We start from the raw sequence: 16,137 nt of genomic DNA, 5'->3' as shown, positions 1-16,137 counted from the left end.
AATATACAATCTAATGCATTTCTGGATAAATTACAGATACCACAAATTGACGCTATTAGTGTGGAGGAGCTCGATAAACCTCTGTCATTATCAGAATTACTGGATGCTATAAAGTCACTCCAAGGTGGAAAAGCAGCAGGCCCTGATGGCTACCCTGCAGAGTTTTACAAGAAATTCTCCGCTCAGCTAGCTCCCTCCTATTAGCAACATTTACAGAAGCCAGAGATAACCAATCTCTTCCACAAACCTTTCGCCAAGCACTAATCACTGTCTTTCCAAAACAAAATAAGGACTTATTACAATGTGCATCATACAGACCAATTTCACTTCTGAATAACGACGTTAAAATACTCTCTAAAATCATAGCTAGAAGGATGGAGAAAGTGCTCCCTCAATAATATCACAAGACCAAACTGGATTTATTAGGGGCCGACACTTATCTTCAAATCTTCGACGCCTGTTTAATGTAATATACTCACCAACTAAATCAAACACCCCAGAAATATTATTATCATTGGATGCAGAAAAAGCATTCGACATGATTGAATGGAAATACCTTTTACTATTTTGGAGAAGTTTGGGTTTGGCCCGAACATTTGTGCATGGATTAAATTACTGTATACTAACCCAGAAGCTTCAGTTTGCATCAATAACATTTGCTCAGACTACTTTAAACTAGAACGTGGCACAAGACAAGGATGCCCTTTGTCACCACTGCTGTTTGCAATTGCCATTGAACCACTGGCAATACATTGTCGAAATACTGATCAGATAAAGGGGATTAGCAGAGAAGGACTGGAACAGAAAATCTCATTATATGCAGATGACATGGTACTGTATATATCGGACCCAGAAAATTCTGTGCCTGCAGTCTTAGCAGCACTCACAGAATTTCAAAAGCTCTCTGGTCTCAGAATTAATCTGAATAAAAGTGTACTCTTTCCGTGAATTCAAGCATATAATATTAGATTAGACACCCTTCCTTTTATCATTGCAGAACAGTTTAAATACCTCGGGTAAACATCACAAGTAAACATAAAGCTCTTTATCAACAAAATTTCGTCGTCTGTATGGAAAAAATTAAACAAGACTTGCATAGATGGTCAACCCTTCATCTCACACTAGCTGGAAGAATTAACACTGTTAAGATGAATATTCTTCCTAAGCTCCTTTTTATTTCAAAACATACCAATATACATTAATAAATCGTTCTTTAAGCAATTAGATTCAACAATAACCTCATTTATTTGGAATTCTAAACATCCACGCATCAAAAGAGCGACCCTACAAAGACAAAAGGCAGAAGGCGGCATGGCTCTACCTAACTTCCAGTTTTATTACTGGGCAAATATACAGTCGATAAGAACCTGGACACAAATAGAAGAACATACACAGGCATGGACCGCAATAGAAGTAAAATCCTGCAGTACTTCTTTGTATTCCTTGCTTTGTGCTCCAATAAACACACGTTATCGGCAATACACTAATAACCCAATTGTGCTCCACTCACTTAGAATCTGGAACCAATGTAGAAAGCATTTTAAGACGGAGAAGCTTCTTTCTGTGGCACCCTGCAAAAGAACCACCTCTTTCAACCCTCACAAACATATGCAGTTTTAATATCTGGAAAAATTTGGAATTAACTTGCTTAGAGATCTTTATATAGACAACGTCTTTGCATCCTATGAACAATTACGTTCCAAATTTAACATTCCAGCTACAAATTTCTTTCACTATCTTCAAATCAGGAACTTTGTTAAACAGAACCTTCCAGATTTTCCTCATCTTGCACCCTCATCCACGCTGGAAAAATTATTGCTCAATTTCAAGGAGTTAGACTCCATCTCTACAATATATAAAATCCTTTTACAATCCCTTCCTTTCAAAGATCCAAGAGGACACTGGGAAAATGACCTCTCAATTAATATATCAGAAAAGGAGTGGAAAGTAGCAATGCAGAGAATTCACTCAAGCTCCATATGCAAAGCATACAATTATACAACTCAAAATTATATATCGAGCACATCTGTCTCGACTAAAACTCTCAAAATGTTTCCAGGGCATGATCCAACCTGCGAACGTTGCAACCAAGCCCCAGCCTCACTAGGTCACATGTTCTGGGCCTGCTCCAAATTAACATTATTCTGGACAAAAATTTTAATTACCTCTCAGACAGTCTTGGACTCACAATCCCTCCTAACCCATTAACAGCTGTGTTTGGGGTTCTTCCAGAGGGTCTTAAAGTGGAGAAAGACAAACAAACTGTGATTGCATTCACTACACTGTTGGCACGCAGACTTATTCTGATAAACTGGAAGAACCCAAACTCTCCTCTTTTAAGTCAGTGGGAAACTGATGTGTTATATTATTTAAAATTGGAAAAATCAAATACTCAGTTAGAGGATCTGTGCAGACTTTTTCAAAACATGGCAGGATCTAATCAGTAATATTTTGAAATGATTTTATAAAGCACAGAGAATTTGTTGATTTAGGTATTTTTAAAAGCCTTAAATTTTACACCGTTTGGCTTGCTCTCTCTCTCAAGGGTGGGGATCGATCTGTTCTTAGCATAATTCTTTTTTTTTGTAAAAAATTGATTGCTATGTATTGATTGTAATAAAATTAATAAAAAAATAAATAAAAAAAAAAAAAAAAAGAAATATATTTTGCAGTCAGATATTAAAAGAATAGGTTTCACCACACAGGGCCACAGAAAATGGTGGAAAAAGATTAAGGAACAACCAGCCAATCTTTGTAACCTGGAAACTGGCTGTTAAACCAGCAATAATGAGGCAGATCTTGCACTACTTACTCCTAACCAGGGACTTGCAATCAATGCTTACCTTCATACTGATTGCTATTATGTCTACCATGAAGCATATGATCCATCCATCCATCCATTTCCCAACCCGCTGAATCCGAACACAGGGTCACGGGGGTCTGCTGGAGCCAATCCTAGCCAACACAGGGCACAAGGCAGGAACCAATCCCGGGCAGGGTGCCAACCCACTGCAGATACATATATATATATACACTCACCTAAAGGATTTTTAGGAACACCATACTAATACGGTGTTTGACTATGGAGGAATATTTCGGACAATATGAAATAAATAAATAAATGCGTAAATAAATAAAAGTACTGTGAAATGTGAGCATAAATAAATAAATGTGTCATGAAATGAGAGCCTTAATAAATAAATATGTCATGAAATGAGAGCATAAATAAATAAATATGTCACGAAATATGTTTTTCGTTGCTTATTTATTTATTTCATTTTGTCCGTAACGTTCCTGCAAACTGTCATGAAATACGGCTTGAAATAAAACTGTCACTTCCACTCGTCAAAGTTGAGAGGGTGGGCTCTAACACGCCCTCTAGTTACTGATTGGTGAATCGATAGCACAAGAATTAATTAGAAAAATGCTTACTACTGCCGATGAAATGGATTCTGCCGAAGATATTACATATTTCAGAGAGAGAATTGAAGATTTATCGGAAGAAATTACAATGTTGGCGGCCCTTTTAGACTGATGTAGATGAAACTATTTTTGAAATTATCGAAGAACTGGTGGAACGGACTCGACTACACTCCAGTTCAGGTGACACAGTTCCCTGCTCTGGACGTCCATCCTTTGACATTCCAGCTGAGTCAATAGAACACCTTCTGTTATGCGGTTTAAAAGTACAACAGATTGCAGATCTATATGGTGTATCGGAGAAGACGATCACAAGGCGAATGAGCCAGTTTGATATACGGTAAGCTTACAACGGCTGTATTAGTTTAGGTACTTTGACTTGGAATGCCCAAAGCAGCTCCAACTAATATCTGATCAGAGCTGTACAGTTGTTTGAAAAAGTAGCTGCAAATATGCAACTGACTTTATACTCGTAAAACAAGGGTCAAATACTCTGTTCTAAAAGGGCCGCCAACATTGTAATTTCTTCCGATAAATCTTCAATTCTCTCTCTGAAATATGTAATATCTTCGGCAGAATCCATTTCATCGGCAGTAGTAAGCATTTTTCTAATTAATTCTTGTGCTATCGATTCACCAATCAGTAACTAGAGGGCGTGTTAGAGCCCACCCTCTCAACTTTGACGAGTGAAAGTGACAGTTTTATTTCAAGCCGTATTTCATGACAGTTTGCAGGAACGTTACGGACAAAATGAAATAAATAAATAAGCAACGAAAAACATATTTCGTGACACATTTATTTATTTATGCTCTCATTTCATGACATATTTATTTATTAAGGCTCTCATTTAATGACACATTTATTTATTTATGCTCACATTTCACAGTACTTTTATTTATTTACGCATTTATTTATTTATTTCATTTTGTCCGAAATATTCCTCCATATTTGACCCCCTTTCGCCTTCATAATTGCCTTAATTCTACGTGGCATTGATTCAACAAGGTGCTGAAAGCATTCTTTAGAAATGTTGGCCCATATTGATAAGATAGCATCTTGCAGTTGATGGAGATTTGTGGGATGCACATCCAGGGCACGAAGCTCCCGTTCCACCACATCCCAAAGATGCTCTATTGGGTTGAGATCTGGTGACTGTGGGGGCCATTTTAGTACAGTGAACTCATTGTCATGTTCAAGAAACCAATTTGAAATTATTCGAGCTTTGTGACATGGTGCATTATCCTGCTGGAAGTAGCCATCAGAGGATGGGTACATGGTGGTCATGAAGGGATGGACATGGTCAGAAACAATGCTCAGGTAGCCCGTGGCATTTAAACGATGCCCAATTGGCACTAAGGGGCCTAAAGTGTGCCAAGAAAACATCCCCCAAACCATTACACCACCACCACCAGCCTGCACAGTGGTAACAAGGCATGATGGATCCATGTTCTCATTCTGTTTACACCAAATTCTGACTCTACCATTTGAATGTCTCAACAGAAAGCGAGACTCATCAGACCAGGCAACATTTTTCCAGTCTTCAACTGTCCAATTTTGGTGAGCTCACGCAAATTGTAGCCTCTTTTTCCTATTTGTAGTGGAGATGAGTGGTACCCGGTGGGGTCTTCTGCTGTTGTAGCCCATCTGCCTCAAGGTTGTGCGTGTTGTGGCTTCACAAATGCTTTGCTGCATACCTCGGTTGTAACGAGTGGTTATTTCAGTCAAAGTTGCTCTTCTATCAGCTTGAATCAGTCGGCCCATTCTCCTCTCACCTCTAGCATCAACAAGGCATTTTCGCCCACAGAACTGCCGCATACTGGATGTTTTTCCCTTTTCACACCATTCTTTGTAAACCCTAGAAATGGTTGTGCGTGAAAATCCCAGTAACTGAGCAGATTGTGAAATACTCAGACCGGCCCGTCTGGCACCAACAACCATGCCACGCTCAAAATTGCTTAAATCACCTTTCTTTCCCATTCTGGCATTCAGTTTGGAGTTCAGGAGATTGTCTTGACCAGGACCACACCCCTAAATGCATTGAGGCAACTGCCATGTGATTGGCTGATTAGATAATTGCATTAATGAGAAATTGAACAGGTGTTCCTAATAATCCTTTAGGTGAGTGTATATATATATATATAGTAATGGATGGTGTGCATTAGTGGGTGTCCTGGCCAGGACTGGGGAAAGTGGTTCTACTTGGATGGGAGGCCAGCCCCTTCTGAGCCACAAGAAGGAAGGTGAGGATCATCCTGCCTTGGCTGGTGGACAGGTAGAAGATCTGCAAAGGTTGCACAGCCAGAAATTGTCTGATGGAGAAGAATCATTGTGTCTCTAACTCTCTGTTTTTTTCTTCAGGTAGGAAATAACCTTTACTTTTTTAACTTTAGGTGGATTAATGGTCACATACATTGGTTGTTCAAAATGGGAGTTATTGGTTTGAAGGAAACAAATAAATAGATTAACTGCTGTGTAGAAAAAAATAACATTCACTGGCCTATTTAATTCCCTTCCTGGCCACAAGTGGCAGGAGCCTATCCCAGCACCACTGAGTGAAAGCAGGAACCAACTCTGATCAGGGAACAATGAATAGCTTGGCAGAGGAAAAAAAATCTGAATTAATTTCAGTTTGGAGAAAGAAGTGTAACCCTAAGGTAGACAGAATTATACAACTAAATTAAGGAAAGACAACACATTAAAGCAAGAGCTGAGGTGCAACTGACATAGCATTATAACACGTACCCAGTGGTGTAGCGTAGTGTGGACGGCAGGGGTGGCCCGCCCCGGGCTGCACTTTTAGGGGGCAGCAAAGAATTACTGTATATTTTAGTCTTTTAAATTGAAATACCTAAATAAGGGGGCGGCGAAATTTTCCTCCGCCCTGGGCAGCTGACACCCACGCTACGCCACCGCATGTACCTTAAAGTAATTGCATATAATTGTATTTTACACGACTCTAAAATATACTATGCTTAATTTATGTAGCATTTAACTCAGATTTTGTATGTTGCATGTCAGTGTTCACAATTTAACACTGAAACTAATAGGAAGGAATTCACATTATGCTTATTTAATTGTAATAGTCATAAATTACTTAATTTGATAAACATTATAAAATAATGATAATAAATTTTATTTATATAGCACATTTCCCATGTCAAAGTACTTTGGGTTTCAAGATAATTGACTTCTTTTGTAGATTTAGAAAATAAATCCTATTTGTCATCTGTCCTAAAAAAGTCTGACTTTTAAGTACATTCATTTAAAACTTAATTTTTTGCTTTTTGTTTTAATTAATCCTATCTGCACTACAGACATAGAGATCATAAAATGATCCTGGGGCTCCTTTACCAACAGCAGTATGCCTTCATAATGTCTCACTGTGACTGTGGCTGCCAAGTCAGAAGTTTTGTTTCTGTTTGATTTTCTTGTTATTTAGTCAATGTGTTGTGTTTTCAGACAATAATCTATCTATCTATCTATCTATCTATCTATCTATCTATCTATCTATCTATCTATCTATCTATCTATCTATCTATCTATCTATCTATCTATCTATCTATCTAGAGTACTGTGCTCAGTTTTGGTTTCCATGCTACAAAAATGACATAGCAGCACTGGAAAAGATCCAGAGAAGAGTGACTAGGCTCATTCCTGGGCAACAGGGGATAAATTATGAGGAAAGAGTAAGAGATGAGCCTTTTCAGTTTAAGCAAAAGAAGATTAAGAGGTGACAGTGAATCAAGACTGTTATTTTAAAATGGGTTCATTAAGAACATAGGGAAACAGTTGGAAACATGTTAAGAGTACATTTCGCACATACATTAGGAAGTTTTTCTTTACACAGAAAACCATAAACACTTGGAATAAGCTACCAAATAGTGTGGTAAACAGTAAGACTTTAGGGGTTTTCAAAAAATGACTTGATGTTATTTTGAAAGAATGTAGTGGAAAGGACTGGAGATCTTTGTTGGGCTAAATGGCCTGCTATTGTCTAGATTCTTTTAATGTTCTAAAGAGCTAATGTAAAAAGCCAAATTTCCTCCAGGGACAAATAAAGATCAATAATAATAATAATAATAATAACAATAATTATCTATCTATCCTTTCGCCCCTTTAATTCTATAATATTTATCCACAAACTAATTTTTACACAATTTACAAGTGACTGGATCAAAGAAGCACTTAAATCTCCATGTGTACACACTTTTACACTATACTCTTAAAAATAATGGATCTTAAATGATGCTTTATGGTTGTTTACAGAGTTATGTGGTTCATTGTTGAACCTTTGCTTGACAAAGCACCATTTTATTCTGGGAGGGTTCTTTGCACACTGAAAAAAGTATAATATTGATGTTGTTCATTCAATGTAACTTTTTTTCATTCAAGCAACTTAAGTCATTTAGTATTTAGCTTGAAATATTTGGTTTCAGATCTCAATCAAAGTAAAAAAAAATGTTTGTACCAAAGTAAGTTATGGGGGAGGGAATAAACATAAAAATCCTATTTTAGTTAACCTAATATTTTCTGTTGTTCGTGTGCTGTGTTGGAGAGGCTGTTTGTATTTTCTTTCCAGCGTGCTGGCTTTCCAACTGCCAGAAAAGAAGAACACTTTCCCGAGTGGAGTGGGCGTAGCTTTCCAGGTCTGGTCATTTTCAGCAGCAGATTTTTATAACGGAGGATTTCCGGCAAGTAATAATTGTTTCTCAACTGTTCATTTTAAGTATAAGAACTCGTAAAAAAAACATACTTTCAAGAAAGCTGTAGAAACGGTTAATCATTTTTTGTTATATATTTAAATTTTACACTGCAAAATGCTTGTGTTTTTGCGCTAGATTTTTATATAAATGTAAAAAGTAAAGCATTAGAATGTGTTGTGTTCATAATATTTCTAATAGCATAAAAACGGGTTATGACCAATAAACAATTTAAAATTATAACAACTTAAAAAATAGATTTACTTCAGTATAAAACAAGTGAATTGCACCCAATCACTCTAAATGATTTGCCTCAATTTAAAAATTGTAGGTTCAATAAGATAAAAAGAATTATATTGGTTCAGATTGAAAATATTAAGTGTGAATCATTACCTTAATTTTAAGTTGAATGGAGGTTATACTTTTTACAGTGATTAAGTTGGTTATTTGTGATTTGAAAAACTTCCTAATATGTGGGGGGAAAAAAAAAAATCTTTAATGTATGGCATGCTACCTAGTAGTACACTAAGAGATTAAAAAAATCTGGATTTGGCTTGTGTTATTGCATGCAGTGAGAGACCTTTTACAATCCTACTGGCCCACTGGCAGTTCACACATCATCTATTTATGATTATTTACTGTATGGAGCCAATTGCAGATCTAAATAAAATAAAGTTTCTTTCTAGAATTTTCATTTGGATGGGTCTTTTGGCAACTGAAGATGGCATTGCTCTGAAGACCCATCCTGGTATCTTTATGTATAAGAGTGCACAAAGCTACTCCATATAATCATGCATGATAGCGATGAGCTTTAACTCTCTCTTTTCCTCATCCATATTTTCTTAAGGGTCTTAACAATTTGTTTTGTATTTTATTTTTTACAATCAGGATGACTCACTGAATGGCTGGGTGGTGTAATGGTTAGTGCTGCTACTTTACAGCTTCGGTGGCTTGGGCTCTGCCCCTGCCATATTGAGTCTGCATGCTCTCCCTGTGACTCCATTAATTTATTTATTTTTTTCCGGAAAGGCCAGCTTGCTTCTCAAAACCCAGGCTGTTACACACATTGTACAAACTGGCCCTGTGCGCATATTTGTGCTGTAGACCTGAACGGTGACTCGCACAGATTTCGTTGGTGATGACGTTCCGCAATGGGTGGGTTGTTAATAGCGGGACAGACACTGGAGCCAATCAACCATAAATTGAATTATGTTGGTTTAACAATGCTTTTAAGGTGTTGTTTGTGTCACGCACAACATCCTGGACGACTGTTTCAAATTTGAATCGACTGGGGTTTACAATGAAAGACAATCTGAGCAGCTATCGCGCTTTTAAAAAAGGCAGTTTGAACCCCCTGGCTGCACGACTTCTATTAAACATTAACTGTTTCTCCGTTCACCTTGTGCTTTGATGTTAACCTCTTCCCTTCTTCCTTGTGCGTAGCCTATTAATGTTTCTTGGCATTATACGTTTTGCTGGCTTTTTAGTTGTTTTAAAGACCGTATTGTCAGATAACCGCAGATTCTAAGGCTGCGTTCTCACTACAAATAAACAGTCACTTGAATATGATTCCTTTTAACTGTTCGAATTAATTGGAGCGATGATTCGATTTCATCTCCACCAATGAAAACATCTGTCCGAAACACTCCCAGAAAACGCGCAGAAACAGGGCTAACGACAGGCACTTTCTTTCCATTAGTACGATGAGCCTGTACTGTGAATCATCCTGATTTATTACCGCAGATATATGACGATGGTCGCACAAACTGTTAATTCTGATACTGTAAAATTTCCATTCAAATCTGATTGAAGCATTCAAACGCAGGTCATATTCAGGTTGCAGATGTCTGCCGAGCTGAAATCCGATCAGAAAGGTTCTGATTCCATGTGTTTTTGTTGTTAACATATCTCTAAAGTTTGGATCTGTGTCACTTACATACGAAACACTCGGAGTTGAACTCCAGTGTGACCGCAGCCTTTCATTGCCAGCTTAGTAACTGCGGGTCCTATGATGGGGCACTGTGCATCATCAACAGATGTGCGCTCTCTGCCTCCCTGCGTGTGCAACAATCTTGAAAGGCTTTGCTGATCCATTGATAACATACTAAAACTCGTCCGTCACAGCATAATACTGACAGAACATTTATATTTTAAGATATCTGATTAATTTGTAAAACTAACAAGATCACAAGGAAATTCCGCACTGCTAAGATCAAACAGCTGTTGTGATGATTTATATTGCTTGTTCTTAGAGTCGCGATCTCTGAAAAATGACAGCAACATGGCGTTAAAGTTTTCACAAACGCAAACAAAACGTTTGCGACACACAGGTCTTCCCAGCGCAAGTCACCTGCGGTGAAAGGTACACGCGAGTCTCGAGGACCGGGCGCCGGCACACTGTAGTCGTTTAATGACACTTAGCGACGAGTGAATAAATAATAAAGCTGCTGTTTACCTTGTCGAATGTGGCATTGTTTCCTCGGAAAAATCTCACAGTGCCTCTCCTCTTTGTGAACAAAAATCGATATTCGGAGTATTTTTACTTTACGGCGAGAAAACCTTAAGAGTTCTTTGTAAAGTGAGAATCCAACTCAATCGTGTAGTTCAGCGGCAGTGCTCGAGTCTGAACTCGACTGTAAACTGCTCAGTTTCTCGTTTACAACCTCCAAATGCCTGGGGCGTGTGCAAGAGGCGGAGATTTAGGGAATGTGATGGGGGTGCCGGCTGTCAAGTCAAATCGCACCTCCTGAAGTGAGCAGCAATACACTGCAGAATGAGAAGAGAAGAGCAGAGAAGGAGAACGGGATGTTATGACGTGGATCACACGAAGCTTCGCTTTTTTGACCACCTTTCTGATTGTCTAGCGTATCAATCCGTTTATTTAACAGGTATTCGTTTTATCCAATTTAGGTTAGGGGAGGACGGAACCTATAGGGTGACCAGGGCACCTATTCACATCCACGATCACGAATCGCGGGCGAATTTTAGAGTCTGCAATTAACATAAAGCACAAAATTTGGAATGATTATTACCTAAAGAGCAATAAGCCTCACAATCTCCGAGGACATGGAGACGGGTTCGTATCAGGAACGGAGCGTCCTCAACTTGGAGTTTGAACCAGATAATTAAATAAGTATGCACATCAGTGATATGAGGGGAGAAAAAACTAAATAAAATGCAAACTTCACCCAGATTGTGACCGGGTGGGGAACTGAAACTGCCACTGGGACATGACGGGCGGAAACACTGAAAACTCTGTCTGGGAAAGAAGTTAGAGGGAAATTAATTGATAGAAAGTGCGTTTAAACGGTTATATATATCTTGATCGAGGAGAGGTCATATACAACAGAGCTAGAGGGGTTCTTGAATGAATTGCGCAAAAAAGTTTAAATCCCGCACCTGGTAGTGAGGAATTTGCAGCTTCTCCTGATATCTCTCTGGAGTTTTTCCTCCACATTAAAAGATTTGTTGGTTATAGGTTTATTCCAAGCTAGCTATTTTGACACTATGAGTCTAACCATCAATGGGCTTTCTCTAAATTGTGCCCAGATGTTGAGTACTCCGGAATAGGATGTGGCTCCTGTATTGGATTAACTGAGTTCGATAGTGAGAATGCTACGGGGATAGTTTGTTTACAAATATACAAAAATATGTTGTGTTTTTCATATTTTCTTCCAACAGACAAGTATATACGGCACTACCGAGTGAACTCTTCCACTGAGTAAACTAGTGTCAAAAGTCTTGTACATTACATTTTCTCCCCACTTAACTATATACAGGTATTACAAATGCAGAGATATCTACATAGATACAAACAGATATAACCTTTACATATCAAGCCTCTGTGGGAGTTTTCTATACCTAACAGACTAACGTCTCTGTGTATTTGTAAAACTGAGGTTTTCGACTGTTCAGGTATATTTGTCTACAAGTAATCTATCCTGTCTGTTCAGAGGCTGCAGTATCAACTGTGGCTGAAATGGTATTTTCAGATCCCGCTTTAGCTTCATCATTGGATTCACACACAGTAGGTAAGGTGGGTTTCACATGCATGTTTACTATCTGGTGTGCATGCCACCTCCAGGTAGATATTCTCCAGTGTCCACTAGCAGTACAATCCAATTGAATAATGTTTCAGGCTGCCTTCTGTCATTCTGGTAATCTTGTGCCAGCACTTGACCAACCTAGAAAATCCTTGTAGTTCTTATTGAAGTGTGCAAACTGCTTACTCTCAAAAACTGGTCTCATGTCTAACTTAATGAGATCCATATGTGATCTTAAGTTTCTTCTGAGAAACATCACAGCTGGAGTTTGTCCTGTGGTGGCATTTACGGCGTTTCTGTCCACAAATGAAAATTTATCGATTTTGTGCTGCAGTGAAATTTCCTCTTTGTCCTTTGCCTTAATTGCCATCTTAAACGTTTATATGAATCTTTCTGCTAAATCATTAGAAGCAGGGTGATATGCGGGGCAGATGTAAAATGTTTAATGCCATTCTTCTTCATAAACGCTTTAAACTCTTCTGCCACAAAATGTGGTCCAATATTAGTACAGACGTCCTTACGTAATCTGTTCCTTGCAAAAACAGTACTTAGCACAGAAACAATTCTCTCAGAAGTAATTGTTTTCATTGCAATATTTTGTAAAGAGTCCTTCTGCTAATGATGCAAAAATATCCTCAATACGAAGGGAGGAGATATTGTACTATAGTTACTGTTACTTTAAAGTCTCCACAAATGCGCACGTTTCCTTCTTTTCCCTTTTTATTACAGGCACAATGAGGGGAGCCCATTCACTCCAGTTTCCTTGCCTTCTCCAAACATTCGAGCTCAGCCTCCACACCGGGACGAATTGCATAAGGCACACGTCGAGCCTAAAAAAATCTTTGGGGTGCAGGGTTTTGCTCCAGCTCAGCTTTAACATTTCCCAGAACACACAAGTCTAACAACTGCTGCTCATCTTTGTATTTTACATTCTGTTATTTTGCCCGCTGGAAAGAACTCCTGAAGATGTCTTTGATATTACTGAAGTGTTTTGAAGTGGTATTTATGAAAACAATCGTTTGTACCCAGCTACAGATATAACGGGCAAAGTAGACGTAGTGTCGAACTCCATTTTCAGTTCAACTCCCTCCGCTTCTGGAGATACCCAAATTACTGAGCGGTCTGCTCCACTAATGTTATACACCTTCAGGCTAGGGAGGTCAGCAGTGTCTGCTACTTGAATTTGATGCATTTTCAGCCATCTGCCGCACATTTGTTACTTTTTGCTTCTCTGTATAACTGCATATTTGCTAAGTATGCGTTTTTCTCTGCTCTGTGCACTCGCTCAGTGACATTTCTTATCTGTAAACCAACAATCATATCCATCGTGATTAGAATTGCCACAGCGGTAACATTTCCGCCCAACAAACATTTTGTTTTTTTCTTTTTCTTTTTTTGAAACCGGGCTCCTTTGTTGAAGGTTCAGCTCGTTTCTCGTCACCAGATTTGTTGTGTTTTCTTATTTTTTTTTCCAATAGAAAAGTAAAGTAATTAAACACACATACACTAAAATAAAATGCCTTCGGGTTAACAACTCTTTGTTGAACAACAACGCATTGCTTGCACATACCATATACATATATATTAACTGTCCATGAGTGTACTACTCCAAAAAAGAAACTAGTGCCAAAAGGCTGGTACATTACAAGCCACGCCTTTATTTATGCACAGTTCTCAATCAGTCAGTCATTTTCCAATCCGCTATATCCTAACACAGGGTCACGGGGGTCTGCTGAAGCCAATCCCAGCCAGCACAAGGCGCGAGGCAGGAATAAATCCCAGACAGAGCGTCCGCCCACCGCAGGATGCACAATTCTTTAAAATAGCAATCATTATGTCTTTAGGGTCTAACTCGGAATAGGCACCTTCGATAACGGATGGATAATCTTCATGGCGATTGTACTTTGGCTCTATTGGTTTCAAATTCTGGAAATCATGAAGCTTTAAGAGAAACGCTTAAAAATAAAGGTGGCGAAATGATTCTTCAGAGTAATATCATAAGGGGAACCATTTTTGGGAACCTTTCAAATGAATGTTCCAGAAAGAATCCTTTTTTTATTTAGATCTGTAACACAAATAACCATGTATAGATAATATACAGTAGAATTTGCGAAACACCAATTGGTTCATACTGCATTTTAAAAGCATTCTTGCTGCAAATAAGATACGTTCAGGTTTTCTTGACCTGTCAGTATCCTGCGATAGCCAATTTCTGTTTTGACCACGTATAAGGAACCTTAAACAAATTCTGTGCAGAGCTGCCGTCCCAGAATGAAATGAATCTTTGTCAAGCAATGTTTCTATTAGAACCTGCGCCACCCAATAAATAGTCATTTAAGAAACATTACCAGGACTTGTTGACATCAAAACCAGGAGGTTCTACTAATTCGTGTCATTCGCCGGACCACAAGGTACTAAAATACCGAGATGTGCAGCCGCCGTGGTATTCACGAAATGAAATGGACAAAAGAACTGATGCGATCACATTTTCGGGTTAAGGCTGGTGAGATATATCATTGTTGTTTCTATTTAAATTATTTTGCACCGTGATTTAATTAATACTACACCCCAACTTGTTATCTTTTATTGTAATGTGTATTGGGATGCTAATCTCTGTGAAAGACACTATTATGTTTAGCAGCCACTTCTTGCAAGTCGTCAATGCGCACATTGAAACAAAATTTCTCTATACAAACATAACAATCAAGCAATGAATCGACTCTGCCAGGGTCATTCAATAGGATTAAATTACCAGTAAATAACTTAACCGATGAAGCGCGTTTAGCTAAATTCAACCTGATACGTTCTCGAACACAATTCAAATCAGGGTCGCGACACAGGGTACAACAGTCGCCCTTCCGTCACTGGGCATACTCACGCATCAGTGCCAGTTTAGAATCGTCGGGTTGTGGGAGGCAAATCGGACTTCCTAGAAGAAAATCCCCATAGACTCAGTGAGAATAAGGTGTAAACTTCACAAACATAACGAACGGAACTGGGACAGTGGATGCGGAGGCCGCGAAGCGGCAGCGTAAGCCGCAGCGCCCACCACCCGCAACTGTACAGCATTCAGAAATCACCACCGGAGCACGCAGGTTCCCTGTAAATGCATACATATATCAGCCTGCTTACAGAGCTGACCCCCTGTTATGTATATGTTTAAAGTTGCTTTACTGCTGTGCCAAAAGACGAGAAACAACAGTGCCAACGTCAAACAAAGAAAAGATGAAAATAAACAATTCAAATGGCCTAAGATCTACAGACAAGTTGGCGTCAAATAGTCACGTGTGGCCGGATTTTGTGTAGTGCGCGTGCAACTCTCATTTCCTTTGACTTACATTTTCGTTCCAAAGGCAATATGTTACATTGTGGGGTCTTTACGAGAATGCAGAATGTGTAGTGTGCCTTCTGTCAAATATTCTGTCATCTCATTATGTTGAAAAATGTATTTTTTCGATTTTAAGCGTTGCGAATATTCTTGAATGTATTGTATGGCCACATTTAACCCAGTCTGTGCGTTAACCATGGGATAAACTGGCTGCACGTCCAGGGGATGATTTCTGCCTTGCGACCGATGTTGCCAGAGTGCTACCCAGATCTCTATTAAACAGGTAAGGAAATTAATGGGTTTGTAAAGTATACAATGAGTTAAACACGTAACAAATGTTTAAATGTTAAAATTCCAATATCTCTGTTTGCCTGTGAGCACTGTATGTAGATTTTTTTATCTTTTCAGCTATACATAAAGCGAGAAGAGGCTGGACTAGTTCGATTAGTGCGTATCAGATCAGTCTGAAACGCTATGCAAACACTTTTTGGTTTCTCCCAGTGGGTCATTGTGTGATTATTCCCACACTACAGGGTCTGGTCGGACGCCCTCGCTTCTAATTGCTCTTTCTGTGAAATGAGCAGATTGTCCGCTCACTGTGTGTACTGCGTTGCGCCGTTTGTGACAGAGTGGGCGAGGTTACCGC

The 16,137-nt window shown here is 38.8% G+C and overlaps 1 protein-coding gene across 2 annotated transcripts in view; it reads right to left on the bottom strand.

Annotated features, from left to right (window-relative positions):
• The window catches only part of tlr18 (toll-like receptor 18), a 66,869-nt gene extending 51,235 nt beyond the window's left edge, over window positions 1–15,634 (bottom strand). Inside the window, exon 1 of one of the 2 annotated variants that reach the window (XM_039750865.1) lies at window positions 15,042–15,634. The gene's annotated coding sequence lies outside the window, so the exon portion shown is untranslated. Of the gene's footprint in view, window positions 1–10,575; window positions 10,761–15,041 lie in introns of those variants that run through there. The other variant, XM_039750854.1, reaches the window with a different exon arrangement.
• Window positions 15,635–16,137: the final 503 nt, after the last annotated feature.

Source organism: Polypterus senegalus, chromosome 1 (assembly GCF_016835505.1).
Source record: "Polypterus senegalus isolate Bchr_013 chromosome 1, ASM1683550v1, whole genome shotgun sequence".
NCBI lineage: Eukaryota > Metazoa > Chordata > Cladistia > Polypteriformes > Polypteridae > Polypterus > Polypterus senegalus.
The sequence above is the reverse complement of the archived record's forward strand: the minus strand, read 5'-3'. Positions and strand labels throughout refer to the sequence as shown.